Genomic DNA, 6,000 nt, shown 5'->3' with positions numbered 1-6,000 from the left:
TTGAGAGAGTTTAAAGATGTATGCACAGCAAGTGACTCTGCTCAACATCTTGATCTCCAGCAGCTAGCAGGCTTCACATCTAACCTCCTGCAGTCATTCAAAGCACATTTTGGAGAATTTCATGAGCACACTCATCTTTTTAAGTTCATCACTCATCCACACGAGTGTGCAGTGGACAGCGCCAATCTGAGTTATATCCCCGGTGTCTCTGTCAGAGATTTTGAGCTACAAGCTGCTGACTGAAGGCCTCAGACATGTTGGCACAGCAAACACAAGTGGGGAGAAATGAAAAAACTTCAACCTGCAGACCAGCTGATCGTCAAAACTTGGAATGCCCTTCCCGTCACATACCACACACTGCAGCATGTGAGTATTGCTGTACTAAAAATGTTTGGCTCTACATATGCATGTGAGAAGTCTTTCTCACATCTAAAGAACATTAAGACCAAAGTACAATTATGTTTAACGGATGGAAGTCTCAACGCCTGCATGAAGCTTAACCTCTCACCACATATCAACCAGACTACAAAGCCATCAGTAAAACCATGCAGGACCAGAAGTCACATTAATGGTAAGAAGTACTTTATTCATCATTGGTTAGCAACAGTATAACAATGTTATTAAAAAGAATTCAGAGACTTATTGTACTTTAAAAGTGTTGATCTTACATAAAATGCACACATTCACTTGTATTTAGTGTTAAACATATTGTATGGCTCTCACGTAATTACATTTTAAAATATATGGCGTTCATGGCTCTCTCATCCCAAAAGGTTCCCGACCTCTGCTCTAGAAAATATATATTTTTTAAATCTTCTTTGGTATATACATCTATGGGTTATACTTTGAGAGATGCTACTCAAAGGTAAATAGAAAAATAGAAAATTTGAGTCTATTAATGACATAAATAGAAAAAAACTTTAAAACTTAGATTTAGATTGCATTGCCTGACCAGGTGGTAGTGCAGTGAATGTAACATCGTCCTGGGATATTGAGGACCCAGGTTTGAAACTGTATGGTTGCTGGCTTGAATGCAGGCTCCCCAGCTTGAGCACAGGATCAATGGCTTGAGCATGGGATCATAGGCATGACCTCATAGCTGCTGGCTTGAGCCCAAAGTCATTGGCTTGAATGCAGATTCACTGGCTTGAACGTGAAGGCATTGGCTTGAACCCAAAGTTGCTGGCTTGCTCAAGGGGTCACTGGCTCAGCTGGAGGCACCCAGCCAAGGCACATATAAGAAAGCAATCAGTGAAAAATTAAGGTGCTGCAACTGTGAGTTGGTGTGTCTCATCTCTCTCCCTTCCTATCTCTGCCTGTCTATCTGTCTCTCACTAAAAAACAAAGAAGCAAAAAACAAATAGATTAAAATTACATTGTAGATCCATGCTTTAAATTTCAATTAGTTGCATCAACATGTAGTAATTATCTGGAGGAGAAACCTATAGCAGTAGGCAGAGACTGGAGGTAGGAGCCCTATGTGACGGAGAGAGGTAGGACTTTGACTTGTGTAGAATAATGGAGATCATAAGATTTACAGTCATGGGGAGGCACTGAGGTAGACTCGCTTCATAAAACTAGGCACTGGGACGAGAATTGTATTTCCTGTGAAATGAGACTGAACAAGGCATTTACTGACAACCCTGAGAAGATATTGCTATAAAGCTGCCTATCTACAGTGGTAGAAGGATAAGAAAGCGGATCTTTCAGGATCTTGACAAAGGCCCAGTGACTGTATCTGCTGTGTATCAAAATTTATTTGGGGGCAAGAGTACTGAGCCACCATTTTAAAAATGGTTTTTGCATAAATTTTAGGAATCTAGGTAGAGTTTCAACAAGAGTAAGAAAGAAAGAGGATGAACAGAGAGAGGGAAACATACAAACATTTCTTACCAGGGTGAGCCTAAGAACTAATATATCAAAGAGCATGAGAATAATTGTTACTAAGAAAGATGTTTTGCAAATTATCAGGAGATACATACACTCCCAATAAAACTAGAACAACCATGAAACTATACTTCTTTAAACACTGAATATATTAAAAAAAATACTATCAGTAAAAAACAAAAACTTGTGAAAATGCTGATATAGACATGAAAATATCTCATTAGAAATGTATGTGTGTGTATTTTTATAGTAATTAATTTTTAAATTTATTGACTTAAAACATTGTATATGTTTTATTGAACAGAAAAAATAACAGAATTAATAACTTAGAAGTTAGTATGGAATGTTTGATGAAGAAAGAGTACATGAGCAAATTGAAATTTAAGTTTTGAGACAAGGTTAAATTAGAGGCCCCCAGTAGTTCTAAAATACATTTATAAAAAAAGATAATAGGCCCTGGCCGGTTGGCTCAGCGGTAAAGTGTCGGCCTGGTGTGCAGAGGTCCCAGGTTCAATTCCCGGCCAGGGCACACAGGAGAAGCACCCATCTGCTTCTCCACCCCTCCCCCTCTCCTTCCTCTCTGTCTCTCTCTTCCTCTCCTGCAGCCGAGGCTCCATTGGAGCAAAGATGGCCCGGGCGCTGGGGATAGCTCTTTGGCCTCTGCCCTGGTCGTGGCAGAGCGACAACCCGGAGGGGCAGAGCATCGCCCCCTGGTGGGCAGAGCGTCGTCCCCTGGTGGGCGTGTTGGGTGTATCCCGGTCGGGCGCATGCGGGAGTCTGTCTGACTGTCTCTCCCAGTTTCCAGCTTCAGAAAAATACAAAAAAAAAAAAAGATAATAAAATAAGAAAGTGATAATCAAAAATCAAAAATATAATCATTGAGAGCTCTCTAGAAAATGCTATATTCATGGTGAACACACCAATTGTCAAGCATCATAAAAAAATCTTCACTTTTAGAAACACCTAAATTAAACCACAGAACAATTCTGGGAGGAAACAACACAAAATAAAATTGATGTTTGATTTACTACTTACTGACCTGAACAGAAGAGGGAGAGAGGCAGTCCCTTGGCTTAAGCCTAAAGCGAAGAGTGGATCCGTTGTAATGAATATTCCAGCACTATATTATTCTGCCCAGAAAAATAGTATATTAAAATAGAACCAAGTAAGAAATTTCATAAGCCATTGTTTGAGGACTTTGTGGAAAAAGAAACAGAACAAAGATGGGGAGACATGGTGGTGACTTTAGGGGCATCGGAAGATGGCACCTTTGCCTGGTGTAGATGAGGGGAGACTGGCACTAAGCTGGCTTTGGAGGACTCTCAGAAGAGTTGGTGTAGCCACTGTCCCTGGAAGGTCCACAGTAAAAAACAAAAGAAAATGGCCCTTGTTACTTTGTATCTTGAGAATTAATTTATTAGTATCATATGATTCTATCAACAAACCAGGGGAACTAACTGGGAAGATTTGATATCTGTTAAGACTAGGTGGAGGGAGGAATAAAAGCTAACACTGTTTACCTTAACTGTATCCTCAACTACTTATTTTGATCTCCTTTTCCTACCAAAGTGTGTGGGACAACTAAAAGGGCATTAAACATTTTGGGTAAGATTTGGGAAAATCATAGGATATATATATTTTTTTATTTTCTTAATTGTTAGAGTAATAGAGAATATTCATACTGTAGCTTCACTTAAAATGCTTCTTTTGTGTTATGATATATTATAGATTTTTTCTAAAAGTAAATCTCAGCAAATGTACTATAATATAATATTATGCCATACTTTATTTTACTAGTTACTTGTTTTTGGACATTAGATTTAAAAAAAAATTATTAGGAATGCTGAGTAAACAGCCTCAAAATTAAATATCAATCACATAAATGTGATGACTTAAAACAACAAATTCTTAGAGGAATCATGAATAATAATTTGCAATAAGTAGAAGCTAGGAATAAAATGGGAAGTCAAATTAGAACGTATTATAAAAAAAGAAAAATTCTGATCATGTTGATATGTTATTTCAAGCTGAATAAGGAAATAAGGCCAAACAATTGAAAATTATGTAGCTGGACACTGCCTAGAATAGATGCCAGTGCACCACATGAACAACTAATAAAATTCAGAAACAAATATGAGCATGTCATTTAGAAAAATGAAACTATATACAGGGATAAAAATTGAAAATGAATCTGACTCTGAGAAGTAAGAGTCAGGAAGGAAAAGAGTTGAAACTGAGAAGCACTTATAGGTCTATCATTTGACTTTCTATCTTTATCTGTTATTTAATTATATTAAAATTAAAAAGTGGAGCAGTGTATCAGGGAACTACATATTCTAGTGTTTTGTTTTCTCCTAGAGCACATACAAAATGTTTTAGAAATTGAAATGAGGTATGGTTTTGACATATCTGAGAGGCATAGGACTAAAGTCTGTTAGATTCTTCAGTAAGATTGTGAAGCTATATTCAACTTTGATGCTTTGTTTTTGTTGTAGCTGAAAATAAGTTAAAATATCACTTTGCAGATATGAGTAAGAGACATGTAATTCTCATATTCTAAACAATAAAGATTTACATAGGCATATCAAGTTCTCCTTTTTAATAGCATTTGTAGTTATTTGTATCTCTCTCTGTCTCTCTCTCACACACAAATAAATACACATATTATGCTCATGAACACACTAACCACCATGGTAGGTTGGTTATTTATATAAATTGGTATAACATAACATTCAAAGTATTCTATTAAAGAGAATATTTCTGTTCTTAGAGAATAAAAAAAAATGACAAAATAAATCACCATTGATATTATTTTCACTGATTTAAGATCATGTCCCAGTAGAGACCGAGCTCTATGTCAATCAGGTGTCCCTAATTTGACTTTCCTGTTCAGTGGGACACTCCTGCTTAACAGCAGGGCTCACAGCCTCTTCGAGACTACTTTTGAGGCAGCTATGAGGATTCTACTTATTGATACTGAGACCCATTGCCACCAACACACTGGTTAGTTGCAAGAATCACACAGGCAGTTTAATACTCACAAATCCTTTTGGCATGCCTGGGTACAGTTTAATGGGGCCCCACTGGCATGCTCCTCTTGCTTGTCCTTGATCAGAGCGGTGTGGAGACAGTCCACATTCAACGTTGGAGTTGGGATGACTGATTGCAGCTGGGGGTTGCCTTGGCTTTAGTACTGTGTTCTGGCATACACTTTTTAACAGGGGTTGATACAGGATTATCATATCAAGCCACTTTTTTGGGAGTTCCTAGCAGAGAGCTCTTTGTTATCTTAATCTACAGAATTGTCACATCAAACCACTTTTAGGGAGTTTCTCACAGGGAGATCTCTCTCTCTCTCTCTCTCTTTTTTGACAATGACAGAGAGTGAATCAGAGAGGGACAGATAGGGACAGACAAACGGAAAGGGAGAGAGATGAATTCTTCATTGCAGCTCCTTAGCTGTTCAGTGATTGCTTTCTCATATGTGCCTTGACTAGGGGGTCTACAGCAGAGCGAGTAACCCCTTGCTCAAGCCAGCAACCTTGGGGTCATGTCCATGATTCCACGTTCAAGTCAGTGACCCCTCACTCAAGCCAAATGAGCCCGTGCTCAAGCCAGCGACCTCAGGGTTTTGAATCTGGGTCCTCTGCTTCCCAGTCCAATGTTCTATCCACTGTACCACTGCCTGGTCAGGTGACCTCTTTTTTATCTGTATAATTTCAAACACACACTAACTGAGCCCTGCGCAAAAGGCATATTCTTGCCTATCATATCTACACACACTCAGTTAGTTCCTACTCAGAAGGCATAGCCTTATTCACTTGCCTTAATGGCTTTTAATAGTATATCCTAACTTATTTCTATATATCTTCTATGTTTTCTATATGTCTATATATTTAATTACTATAACATTATATTACTGTAACAGATCATTTAAAAAATTCTGGCCCTTGACAGTTGGCTCAGCAATAGAGTGTAGGCTGGTGTGTGGAAGTCCCAGGTTTGATTCCTGGTCAGGGCACACAGGAGAAGCAACCATCTGCTTCTCTACCCTTCCCCTTCCTCCTTCTCTTTCTCCTTCTCTATCTTCCCCTCCTGCAGTCATGGCTCAAA

Source organism: Saccopteryx bilineata, chromosome 6 (assembly GCF_036850765.1).
Source record: "Saccopteryx bilineata isolate mSacBil1 chromosome 6, mSacBil1_pri_phased_curated, whole genome shotgun sequence".
Lineage (NCBI taxonomy): Eukaryota > Metazoa > Chordata > Mammalia > Chiroptera > Emballonuridae > Saccopteryx > Saccopteryx bilineata.
The sequence above is the reverse complement of the archived record's forward strand: the minus strand, read 5'-3'. Positions refer to the sequence as shown.